Consider the following 14264-nt stretch of genomic DNA (forward strand, 5'->3'; position numbering starts at 1 on the left):
AGTTCTTATATCATTAGATTTTTCAGTATTGAAGTGTAGCTTAAAAATTACAGGCATACATATATATTTATCATATGTATCTATCACTTGGATTTAAAATGTTTTATGCATTTACTGATGATTAAATTGATCATAGTTACAAGTATGTTCATTTATGTTTTGCCAGTAGAATACGCTTTTCTGGGAATTATTTTAAAAATAAAAGATCAGGGGGAAAAACGGGATTTCTAACTAAGAAAATTCTTATCTGAAAGCCTAACTGGTAACACTTCAGATGGTTAATAAATATTTCCCACCACAAAAATATAGAAAGCGAATCTCAAACTTATAGTAGATTCCAGTGAAAGTGACCCCTCATTAAACAAAAAGGACAGAGGGAAAAAAAAATCACATCTTCTGTACCTTTTTAGACCAGAAGACAAGATCCATGTACAAACAACAAGATTATTTTTATTTGCTTTTTTTTCCCCCTTCTGGAATACCTTTTTGACCTCAAGAAGTGCTGCTTGTGAAGTTCTGCACCTAATAAGAGCCATGAGTCCAATGCCATCTTCTAATAGACACACTAATGAAAAGATAATAATTTTGGGTGGATAGTCAGATTTGTGTTATTCGGTCTTAACAGGAGAAGAATGTGAAACTGCATATTTTAACACTAGATACTTAATCACGGTTCCTCTAATGGGAGGCCTGCATCAGGAGATAGAGAAGAAACCTTCCTAAGCTTCTCTCCCATATTGCAGTTGATAGAAATTATATCTGTAAAAATTTGTTGCTTCTACATAGAAACATTTTACCTCCCAGAGCTGACCACCTCTCTCTACATCATTTATTTGCTAAAACACAGGAAAGGGAAGAAAATATTGACTCTTAAAGAGATAAGTGCTGCCATGCCCCTGTGATGGTTAATTTCATATGTCAGCTTGGCTAGGCTTTGACATCCAGATACTTGGTCAAACACCAGTCGAGATGTTGCTGTGAAGATATTTTATTAGATGCAGTTAATATTTAAATCGGGAGACTTTGAGAGTATGGATTATCCTCCAAAATGTGGGCGAGTCTTAAGAGAAAAAAACTGAGCTTAAGAGAAAATGACTGAACTCCATCGGAGGAAGAAGGAATTCTGCCTCCAGACTGCCTTCAGACTTAAGCTGCAACATCGACTCTTCCCTATGTCTCCAGCCTGCTTCCCTGCAGAATTTGGACTTGCAAGTGCTCTCAATCATATGAGCCAATTCCGTAAAATAAATCAATCTCTCTCTGTCTCTCTCTAGCATTTGGTATAACTATATTTCCATCTATGTTAAAATGATTGCATTATGTCTTCTTTGAGTGTAATTTATATGTAACCTGAGTTTATTCATCATGACAGGTGAGGTCTTCCTGATCTTCACTCACACTGCATGGCTAATGTAGGTTGAAGGAGGAGCTCTCTTCATCACTGTCATCAGGGCTCATGTTGATGGGGGATCTATCTCATTCAACGCATTCACTTAGTAAGGTGAATTGTGCACTGCATTTTAAAGTTTCTTCCCAGGAAAGACTTAGTCACTTTTGTTCATATTTCATTGGTCAACATATGACATTACCTCACTTAACTTCAAAGAAGGTTGAGAAGTGCAATCCTATGTCATATACCTAAAGGAAAGAAAAATGGATTTTTTTGTGAGCAATACTAATAAAAACTAGCGTGTGGCCTTCTAAACACAATGTATGGTACACTTTCTTCATGTAAAATATACGCACCCTGTTCCCAAGGAATATCATCTAAATTCTATCATGTCACCGCATCGAGGTCAAAGTCTGGGATCTCTAGATGATGCACATTGATCTCATATAATATTCCATTGTGACTGCTCTTGATAGAGACACTTGGAACAAGAAAATGAAAAATGAAAGAAATTTCTCTTGCACACACGCAAACCATAATAATGGAACCTGAACAAGATCACCACAATAAATATTCCCTTTTGGAAAAGGGATGGATGGAAGAGACACAAATATCACTGGTCCATAGCCGTTGTAAACGATCACAGGGAAGACGTTGAAAGGGGTGAAGAATGATGTTCTCTGATTATGTCTGATTCTTATCTTCAGAATACTAGAGTCTGCACGTGGAGAGATTTCTTACCTTTTTCCATTATTGTCCTTGGCCACATATGAAGCAGACAATGAAGAATACGCTCTCCTAGGGCCTGCACAGGTTTTCCAGTTGGCTTCCTGCCAATGGAACATTGGAAGCCTGAGGTTTGTTGTGCGTTCTGAATAGTCACAAACACTTTTTAAGGCTGTAATTTTGATTTCTTTAGCAATACAAATCAAATCTTTTAATGTAATTATAATCAATTTTTTACTATAGGTTTTTTTTTTTTAATCTGAGGACTCACTGCTTCCATTTTCTTTTGTTTATGGAGATCCCTCAGAATGTAAACACCACTGAATACGGGTACTTTCCCTAAAATGGGCAGAAATTTATTTCCCTGCCCTTATTTCTGAGAAAAAGTGATGTAAACAAGAGAGATAAACCAGAAGCCATTTTAGTAAAATAAAATGAAGAAGGTAAATGTAGGCCAGTTAATTCCTTGAATAAATAATATCAAATATCAATCCAAGTTCAATCACAAGATATGTAAGTAGTTTATTTCAGAGAAAGTACGCTAAAGATATTCAGGAGCATAAACTTTCATGATTTTAAAAGCAATTTGCTCTGACAGTGTTTGAATTTGAACTGATAATGACAAACAAATGTGGCCACGTTGAAGTGACAAAAATATATTTATTGGTAGAATTTCTCAGGAGAGAATACAACATGTTTGTGTGCAAAATGGATATGGAATTATAAATCTGTTGTCCAGTGAAGTAGATTATGCTGGCAAAACCACTTCGATAGGTGTTAAGCTTTCAGCATTCCACTTTATGGAATTGTATAATGAATAGAGTAAACAATCTATTATAATGTTAGGAGAATAAGAAACTCATGTTTTTCACATGAATATTTTTCCATTAGCAAAGAAGTTACTTATTTGGAAGAAGAAGACAAATGTGACATAATTTCTCACCAGTTTTATTATTTTTTGAATGCACTTCAGAAAAAAAAAACTTGCCATTGTGACTCAAAGAATAAGTACATATCTGTCCAGTTGTTTTCAGTATTACTCAAATATTAAATGTGAACCTGATTAAGACATTTCTTAGGTTTTATTTAAATAACTTCCAATTTTAGTAGAACTGTAAAATTGAGAATAACATTCAGGTGAGAAGCACATACATTAGTGCTTCAGAAACACAATTTTAAAGATGAAAACTTAACATCTATCTAATTTAAAACTACAGACACAATAAATGCAGTGTGAAAATCTGAATGTCTGGCTGCTAATCTTAATCAAATAGTGACTCTAAACATAAGTGATGTTAAAATATGAGTATATTAAAAAATTTTTTATGTTATCACATGTTAAAATTTTCTCTAGTAAAGCAAACTTTTATTTTATTGAAGTAAACTTTTATTTGAGATAATTGTAGATTCACATGCAGTTGTTAGAAATAATGAAAAGAAGTTCCATTAACCCTGCACCCAGTGATAACATCTTATAAAACTATAGTACAATATCCCAACCAGGATATTGACATTGACGCAGTCAAGGTACAGAACATTTCCATCACCAGAAGAATGCCTCAGGTTGCCCTTTAAAAGCCACACCTACTTCTCTCTCACTTCGCTGCTCGTCCCTGGTAACCATTAATACGTTCTCCATTTTTGTAATTTTATCATTTCTAAACTGTTATGGAAGTGGGTTTATACATAATGTAACCTCCTGATATTGGCTTTTTCACACAACATGATTCTCTGGTGATTCTTCCAGGCTGTGTGTGTATCGGTAGTTCATCCTTTGTTATTGCCAAGTAATATTTCATGTTATGGCTGTACCACAGTTTACTAAACCATTCACCTGTGGAAAGACATCTGGGTTCTTTCCAGTTTGGTCTTTTATGAATAAAACTGCTGTAAACATTCACAAATTGTGTGTATGTTGTGTATGTGCATGCAAACGTAAGTTGTCATATCTTGGGGATAAATGTCCAAGAGTGTAATTGCTAGAGTGTATAGTTTCACGTCCAGCTTCTTAAGAATCTGCCAAACCGTTGTCCAGAGTGGCTGTACTGCATTACGTTCCCACCAGGAATGAACGTATGATTCAATTTCTCTGCAAGTTTGCCAGCATTTGAATGTTGTCACTATTTTTTTATTTTACCCCTTCTCATAAATGTGTAGTGATATATCACTAAAGTTTTACTTTCATTTCTCTTATGGCTAATGATGTGGAATATGATTTCATGTGCTTATTTGCAATTTTTATATCCTCCTCATTGAAATGTCTCTATGTCTTTTGCCTTTTTTCTAATTAGATTGATTTTTTTTTTTTTACTATTGAGTTTTGAAAGTTATTTATGTATTCTACATACTGGTGAATTGCCATGTATGTGGTTTGCAAATATTTTCTCCCTACCTTTATGTTGTCTTTTCATCCTCTTAACAGGGTATTTCTCAGAGCAAAAGTTTTAAATCATGATGAGGTGCTGTTTATCCATTGTTTTTCCTTTTGTAGCTTATTGTTTTGGTGTTGAGTCTAAGAACTCTGCCTAACCTTATATCGTGAAGATTTTCTTTTCTCTTCTCTAAAATCCCTATAGTTTGACTTAAGTCTGTGATCCCTTTTGAGTTAATATTTGTGTGAAGTGTGAGGTTTAGGTTGAGGTTTACTTTTTGCCTGTGGATGTGCAGTTGACCCAACACTATATTTTGAAAGGCTATCCATCAATAGAATTGTTTCACCTCTTGGTCAAAAGTCAGCTGGGCATATTTGTTTATGGGCATTTCTGAGTTTTTTATTCTGTTCCATTGATCTTTGTTAAACTCTACTTAAGAATTAAAAATAATCATGACAGAAAGTGACGTCAGCATCATGGCGGAGTGAGCTTTCCTGTGAATTCTTCCCCCACAAGATACAACAAAAGCAACAGCCACAGACCAACAACGGAATGCCAGACAGTGAAAACCTAGAGCAGAGGGATCCACACTGCCTCACATCTGAGAGCGGAACGTGCTGGGCCCCCGAAGGAAGTGGGGAGAGGTAAGGAGAACTCCGTTCCCTCCCCATCAGATCAGCGATCCCGTCCCCGCGGCTCCCAGAGAGGGGGGAGGGGCGGCCCTCGGCGGGAAAACTGTAGCTCTTTGGGCTCTCTCAGCCAGTGGGAAACTCCCGCACAGAGGACTCAGAGGAGCCACAGGGCTACCATCAACATCTGAGCACCCCAGAGAGCGGATAAAGAGGGGCAAACGAGAAGCCTCCCACGTCAGGGACCCAGAGGGCAAAAGAGAGAGCTCCCCCCTCCCCGCAACCCGGAGTCTGCAGCTCGACCAGACCTAGCAATCCAAGGCAGACCTGAACAAACTGGACTGGACCCGTGGATCGCAGTGGGGGAAAAAAAAAAAAAAAACAAAACTGCGGATCGCAGCAGAAAACCTGGGGCAGAGCGCAGGGGGCTTAGACTACACAGCCCTTTACCACCAGACAGTGGCGGCAGGTGGAAATTGCAACCAGAGACTTCCAGGATGAGGAAAATCAAAACCAACACAGGAACCACAATGCAAAAATATATGAAATCACCAGACCAGAAACAAAATGACAAGCACCCAGAAATCAACCCCGAAGACACAGAAATCCATAAACTAAATGACAGAGATTTCAAAATAGCTATCATAAAAACACTCAACAAAATACGAGACAACACAGACAAACAATTAAATGAGATTAGGAGTTTCTTCACAAAAGAGATTGAAATCATAAAGAAAAACCAATCAGTGCTGATGGAGATGAAGAACACAATGCAGGAGATAAAGGAGAATCTGGAATCTTTAAAGAACAGAGCTGACAATATGGAGGAAAGAATTAGTACTTTAGAGGATAGGAATACAGATATACTCCAGATGGAAGAAGAGAGAGAACTAAGACTAAAAAGAAATGAAGAAAGACTCCGAGAAATATTTGACTCTATTAGAAAATGTAACATAAGAGTTATAGGTATTCCTGAGGGAGAGGAGAGGGAAAGAGGAACAGAGAGCCTATTCAAGGAAATAATAGCTGAAAATTTCCCAAATCTGGGGAAGGAGCAGGAAATACCAGTAAGCGAAGCCAACAGGACACCTATATATATTAACAGACAAAGGCCTTCACCACGACACCTAGTGGTAAGGCTAGCCAGGGTCAACGACAAAGAAACAATATTAAGGGCAGCTAGACAAAAACAAAAAATAACGTACAAAGGAACTCCCATCAGGCTCTCAGAGGATTTCTCAACAGAAAATTTTCAGGCTAGAAGAGACTGGAATGATATATTCAAAATACTAAAAGACAAAAACTTTCATCCAAGAATACTCTATCCAGCAAAAATATCCTTCAAATATGATGGAGAAATAGTAACTCTCCCAGATAAACAAAAGCTAAGGGAGTTCATGGCCACGAGACCCCCACTACAAGAAATACTCAAGAAGGCCCTCAGGCCTGAAAAAAAGAAGAGAAAGGGAACACAAAGCTTGGAGTAAGGAGAAAAGTAGGTAGACAAACTCAGAAAAATAGTAGATCTTTACTGGAATAGGTTAGCAACCACTTAAATACTAAACTCAAAGATCAAAGGAAGAAATTCACCAAAAATAAATTTAACCTCATCACTGTAAACACACAGCCACAACACAAGATAGAATAAGGTATAACAAGAGCAACTTAGAAGGGGAAGAGGAAAGTGACTGAATTGACTTAGTATAAGGAAATAGGAGGCTATCAGATAATGGACTATCTCATACAGAAGATTTTTTGCCCAAACCTCAAGGTAACCACTAAACAAATAATCAAATTAAAACCACATATGATAAACAAAGAGAAAACTAGAAGAATCATAAGACAGAACAACCAAACTGAATTGGCTGTCCAAAACAAATGGGACAAGAAACAAAGGAAATGCAAAAGAACCAGAAAATAAGTGACAAAACAGCAACATTCAGCCCTCATATTTCAATAATTACCCTAAATGTAAATGGACTGAACTCTCCAATCAAAAGATACAGAGTGGCAAGATGGATTAAAAAGCAAGACCCAACAATATGCTGCCTTCAGGAAACACATCTTAGCACTAAACACAAGCACAGGCTCAGAGTGAAAGGATGGAAGACAATACTCCAAGTTAATGGCAAACAAAAGAAAGCAGGTGTTGCCATACTCATATCAGACAAAGTAGACTTCAAGATAAAACAGGTTAAGAAAGACAAAGAAGGGAAATATATAATGATAAAAGGGACACTCCATCAAGAAGACATATCACTTATAAATATATATGCACCCAACATAGGAGCACCAATGTACATAAAACAACTATTAACAAACCTAAAAGGAGAAATCAACAACAACACAATAATAGTAGGGGATCTTAACACCCCACTTACAACAATGGATAGATCATCCAGACAAAAAGTTAATAAAGAAATATTAGACTTAAATGAAAATCTGGACGAGATGGACCTAGTAGACATACACAGAGCACTCCACCCAAAAACAGCTGACTACACATTCTTCTCAAGTGCGCATGGAACATTCTCTAGGATAGACCATATGTTGGGAAACAAAGCAAGCCTCAATAAATTTAAGAAGATTGAAATCATAACAAGCATCTTTTCAGACCATAAGGCTATGAAACTGGAAATGAACCAGGAAAAAAAAACTGGGAAAGTGACAAAAATGTGGAGATTAAACAACATGCTACTGAACAACCAATGGATCATTGATGAAATTAAAGGAGAAATCAAAAACTATCTGGAAACAAACGAAAATGATAACATGCCATATCAAACCATATGGGATGCAGCAAAAGCGGTCCTGAGAGGGAAACTCATAGCGATACAAGCCCACCTTAACAAACAAGAAAAAGCCCTAATAGGCAACCTTAAATTACACCTAACAGAACTAGAAAAAGAAGAACAAACAAAGCCCAAAGCCAGCAGAAGGAGAGAAATAATAAAAATCAGAGCAGAAATAAATGATATTGAGACCAAAAAAACAGTAGAAAGGATTAATGAAACAAAGAGTTGGTTCTTCGAGAAGATAAACAAAATAGACAAACCCTTAGCCAGGCTTACTAAGAAAAAAAGAGAAAAGGCTCAAGTAAATAAAATTAGAAATGAAAGAGGAGAAATTACAATGGATACCATGGAAATACAGAGGATTATAAGAGAATACTATGAGAAATTATATGCCAACAAATTGGACAATCTAGAAGAAATGGATAAATTCTTAGACTTATACAACCTCCCAAAATTGAACCAAGAAGAAATGGAGAATCTGAATAGACCAATAACAAGTAAAAAGATTGAAATAGTAATCAAAAACCTCCCAAAAAATAAAAGTCCAGGACCAGATGGCTTCTCCAGTGAATTTTACCAAACATTCAAAGAAGATTTAATACCCATCCTCCTCAAACTATTCCAAAAAATAGAGGAAGATGGAACACTTCCTGAATCATTCTATGAGGCCAACATCACCCTGATACCAAAACCAGGCAAAGACAATACAAAGAAAGAAAATTACAGGCCAATATCGCTGATGAACATTGATGCAAAAATCCTCAACAAAATATTGGCAAACCGAATACAACAATATATTAAAAAGATCATACACCATGATCAAGTGGGATTTATACCAGAGACGCAGGGATGGTTCAACATCCGCAAATCAATCAACGTGATACATCACATCAACAAAACAAAGAATAAAAACCACATGATCGTCTCAATAGACACAGAGAAAGCATTTGACAAGATACAACATCCATTTATGATAAAAACTCTCAATAAAATGGGAATAGAAGGAAAGTACCTCAACATAATAAAGGCCATATATGACAAACCCACAGCTAACATCATACTCAACGGGGAAAGACTGAAAGCCTTTCCTCTGAGAACAGGAACGAGGCAGGGCTGCCCACTCTCACCACTCCTGTTCAACATAGTACTGGAGGTTTTGGCCAGAGCAATTAGGCAAGAAAAAGGAATAAAAGGAATCCAAATAGGTAACGAAGAAGTGAAACTCTCACTATTTGCAGATGACATGATTGTATATATAGAAAACCCTAAAGAATCTGTTGGAAAACTGTTAGAAACAATCAACAACTACAGCAAAGTTGCAGGGTACAAAATCAATCTACAAAAATCAGTTGCATTTCTATATGCTAATAATGAACTAACAGAAAGAGAGCTCAAAAAGATAATACCATTTACAATTGCATCAAAAAGAATAAAATACCTAGGAATAAATCTTACCAAGGAGGTGAAGGACCTATACAATGTGAACTACAAGACATTATTGAGGGAAATCCATGATGACATAAAGAAATGGAAAGATATCCTATGCACGTGGATTGGAAGAATAAACATAGTTAAAATGTCTATATTACCTAAAGCAATCTACAGATTCAATGCAATCCCAATCAGAATCCCAATGACATTCTTCACAGAAATAGAAAAAAGAATACTAAAATTTATATGGGGCAACAAAAGACCCCGAATAGCTAAAGAAATCCTAAAGAAAAAGAACAAAGCAGGAGGCATCACAACCCCTGACTTCAAAACATACTACAAAGCAATAGTAATCAAAACAGCATGGTACTGGTACAAAAACAGACACACAGATCAATGGAACAGAATTGGAAGCCCAGAAATAAAACCACACATATACGGACAGCTAATTTTCGACAAAGGTGCTAAGAACATGCAATGGAGAAAGGAAAGTCTCTTCAACAAATGGTGTTGGGAAAACTGGACAGCCACATGCAAAAGAATGAAAGTGGACCATGTGCTATCGCCATTCACAAAAATTAACTCAAAATGGATCAAAGACCTGAAGGTGAGACCTGAAACTATAAAACTCATAGAAGAAAATATAGGCAACACACTATTTGACATTGGTTTTAAAGGAATCTTTTCAGATGACATGCCTACCCAGACTAGGGAAACTAAAGAAAAAATAAACAAGTGGGACTTTATCAGATTAAAGAGCTTTTATAAGACAAATGAAACCAGAATCAAGATGAACAAACAACCAACCAGCTGGGAGAGAATATTTGCAAAACATACATCTGACAAGGGATTGATCTCCATAATATATAAAGAACTCACACAATTGAACAACAAAAAAACAAACAACCCGATCAAAAAATGGGCAGAGGAATTGAACAGACACTTCTCCAAGGAAGATATACAGATGGCCAATAGGCACATGAAAAGATGCTCAACATCACTAATCATCAGGGAAATGCAAATCAAAACAACACTAAGATACCACCTCACGCCCGTTAGAATGGCTATAATCACCAAGACAAAAAACAACAAATGTTGGAGAGGATGTGGAGAAACAGGAACCCTCATACACAGCTGGTGGGAATGCAAATTGGTGCAGCCTCTATGGAAAACGGTATGGAGATTCCTCAAAGAATTAAAAATAGAGATGCCCTATGATCCAGCCATCCCACTACTGGGAATCTATCCAACGCACCTGAAATCAACAATCCAAAGAGGCTTATGCACCCCTATGTTCATTGCAGCATTATTCACCATAGCCAAGAAGTGGAAGCAACCTAAGTGTCCCTCGACTGACGATTGGATTAAGAAAATGTGGTATATATATACAATGGAATACTACTCAGCCATAAAAAAAGACAAAATCGTCCCATTTGCAACAACGTGGATGGACCTGGAGCGTATTATGTTAAGTGAAATAAGCCAGAAAGAGAAAGACAAACACTGTATGATCTCACTCATATGTGGAATATAAACCAACACATGGACAGAGAAAACTGGACTGTGGTTACCCGGGCAGTGGGGGTGGGGGGTGGGCACAAGGGGTGAAGGGAGTCATATATGGGGTGATGGACAAACAAAAACGTACAACCCAAAATTTCACAATGTTAGAAACCATTAAAACATCAATAAAAAAAAAATAATCATGACAAAAGTAGAGTATTTATGAGCTGATTCCTTTTGCTAATTGTAATATAGAACCAACTGCTATCATATCGCATTTCCTCTCTTCTCAGCCTCTATCGCACATATGTGAGGCCACATAAATGAGTTATATCCATAGATTTTACATATGTAATGTGCATAGAATTTATATATACACCTTCCAGTCCTGGCTCCTAAAACCTTTTTGGTAATCCTACACACTTTTATATTCCCATCTACCAGCTAAATAAGGAATATCCAAAGACCATAAAGGAAAGTGGGGACACGAGAGACAAGGATCCTGAGCTCCTGAATGACTGTGTGGAGTACAGCGCCTTCCCACAACTAACCTCCAATGCATGTGCAAAATAAACTTTTATTGTGTTAAGATTTTGGGGAGTTGTTTGTAGTAGAGTTAGCACATCCTGATTTTCCTGTTCCTTCACTCTTTTTTTTTTTTTTTTTTTTTTTTGTGAGGGAGATCAGCCCTGAGCTAACATCTGTGCTAATCCTCCTCTTTTTGCTGAGGAAGACTGGCTCTGAGCTAACATCTATTGCCAATCCTCCTCCTTTTTTCCCCCAAAGCCCCGGTAGATGGTCGTATGTCATAGTTGCACATCCTTCTAGTTGCTGTATGTGGGACGTGGCCTCAGCATGGCCAGAGAAGTGGTGCATCGGTGCACGCCCGGGATCCGAACCCCAGCCACCAGTAGCAGAGGTGTGCACTTAACCCCTAAGCCACGGGCCGGCCCTGTTCCTTCACTCTTAATGCCCTAGGATTCCACCTCTCTGTAAAGCATTGCCACACACTCCAAGACATCACAAGTTTTACCCAACATCAAGAATTAGTAGTTATTAGGGATGAAAAGAACAAGAAGTCACAGCCAAGGCATTCTTTCTGACCTTCCTCTCCCACAACTGTTAGCTGCAGCCTCCTGAGTCTACTTTATCAAGGTGGGACATATTTGGTTTCCAAGTAACAGAGAAAGCCCAACTATATGTGTAATACGAGTTAGCCCAGGGTCTTCCCAGTCAACACACAAGAGAGTCTGCTCTAGTTCAAAACCGCCTGCTTCAGGCATTCCCAAGAGAGAGGAAGTGGTTACAAATTCCCTGATAACTATTCCCTTTGGTTAAAATTCTCTCTTCTATGAAGGACATGAGCTAACAAATTATGCATAACGTTCAAGATTTTAGTTTAACTAGTCTAAATTTAATGATAAAATAATAGGTAAAGTTAATGACTAGTTTACTTTGCAATAAAGAAAGGCCAAATTAAACTAAAAATTCCTAACTTAGTAACTGTCCTTAAAAGTGTGTAAAACAAAATGTATAAACAACTCAATATTTGGTTCTCAGTGTTTTGGGGAATTGGAATGTCTGATATTCTTCTGGTAAAGTCTAAATACAGAAAGTGGTAAAATCTAAACACAGAGAGTTTGAGAACATAATCACATGATCAATATTACAAGTCTCTTTTTTCATGTTGAGTTTCAGTTTCGTCAGTCCAAAATTAAGGAACTCTTAATAAATGGATCCCTTGTCATTCAGGTAACTGCATTTTAGATTTTCTCCTAAAACTTAGGTAGATGCATTGCATCCTTCACCTTTTCTTTTTAGATAGTTAATATTTATCTTTTGAAGTTTCTGCACAAGGAAAGCATCAATTGTATAAAATAGGCTACAATAATCTATGAGAGAGAATGACTGATATTTTATTTTGAAAGAGCAGTAAAACCTTCTTGGAGGTTATTCTGATTCTATGCAATATTTTCTTTGAAATTCTCTAATAAGAATATCTAAAAATAGATTGAGAAACTATATTTTAGATTACATTATAATTTGGCATATAATTATAGTATATATATCTACACAGGGAGCAATTCCCTCTGTGAGAAACTAGCTGAGTGAATCCTACACATCAGGAAAAGAAGAAAATACCTACATCAAAACCGGTGGAAAAGTCCAAGACACTCTCACCATAAACTCCATACCCCACATAGCACCATACAATCAGAAGGAAGCCTTAACTCTCTGCTTCTCCCTGAGGAACAAAGAGTTTGAAATGCACATCTAGAACCCTAGTCAAAACTATAACAAGAGACAAACAAGGTCATTATATGATGATAAAAGGGTCAATCCAACAAAAAAAAATAACATTTATAAATATTTATGCACCCAACATCAAAATACCTAAATAGATAAAGCAAATATTAACAGATATGAAGGCAGAAAAAGAGAGCAACACAATAATACTAGAGAACTTTAATATCCCACTTTCAAAATGGATAAATCATCCAGAGAGAATATCTAAGAGGAAACATTGGACTTGAATTATACTTTATACCAAATGGACCTAACAGACGTATACAGAACATTCCATCCAACAGCAGCAGCATATGCATTCTCCTTAAGCATACTTGGATCATTCTCCAGACTTGTTAGGTCACAAACAAGTCTTAATAATTTTAAGAAGATTGATATGGTACCAATTATCTTTTCTGACCACAATGATTTTTTACTAGAAATCAATTACAAGAACAACACCGGAAAATTCAAAAATACGTGGAATTTAAACATGTTCCTGAAGAACCAATGGGTCAAAGAAGAAATAAAAGGGAAATAGAAAAAGATCTTGAGATAAATGAAGTAGAAACATAGAATATCAAAACTTATGGGATGCTGTAAAAGCAGTTCTAAGAAAATTTCTAGTGATAAATACTTACATTAAAAAAAATGAAAGATCTCAAATAAACAACCTAATTTTGATTTCAAGAAACTAGAAAGGAAGAAAGAAAATGAATCCAAAGCCATTAGGAGGAAGGAAATAACAAAAATCAAAGCAGAAATAAATAAACTGAGACTAAAAAGAATAGAAAAGATCAATGAAAATAAGATTTTTTTAAAAAAAAGATAAAATTGAAATTTAGCTAGACAAACTAAGATAAAAAGAGAGAAAACCCAAATCAATAAAATGAGAAAGGAAGGAGGAGACATTACAAATTATATCAAAGAAATACTAACGATCATAAGAAAATGCCATGAAAAATTATATGCCAACAAATCAGACAACCTAGAAGAAATGGATAAATTCCTAGAAACATATAACCTACCAAGATTAAATCATAAAGAAATAGAACAGACCAATTACTATTATGGAGACTGAATCAGTAATCAAAAACCTTCTAATGAAGAAAAGTCCAGGATGAGAGGGGTT

The 14264-nt window shown here is 36.4% G+C and overlaps 1 long non-coding RNA gene across 1 annotated transcript; it reads right to left on the reverse strand.

Annotated features, from left to right (window-relative positions):
* Positions 1–964: 964 nt before the first annotated feature.
* Positions 965–2253, reverse strand: LOC131394107 (uncharacterized). The gene is made up of 3 exons (XR_009216068.1): positions 2132–2253; positions 1747–1871; positions 965–1638 (listed from the first exon to the last, which is right to left on the reverse strand). It is a non-coding gene; the product is annotated as an uncharacterized LOC131394107 (long non-coding RNA).
* Between the last annotated feature and the right edge of the window lie 12011 nt (positions 2254–14264).

Source organism: Diceros bicornis, chromosome 29, assembly GCF_020826845.1.
Source record: "Diceros bicornis minor isolate mBicDic1 chromosome 29, mDicBic1.mat.cur, whole genome shotgun sequence".
Taxonomy (NCBI): domain Eukaryota; kingdom Metazoa; phylum Chordata; class Mammalia; order Perissodactyla; family Rhinocerotidae; genus Diceros; species Diceros bicornis.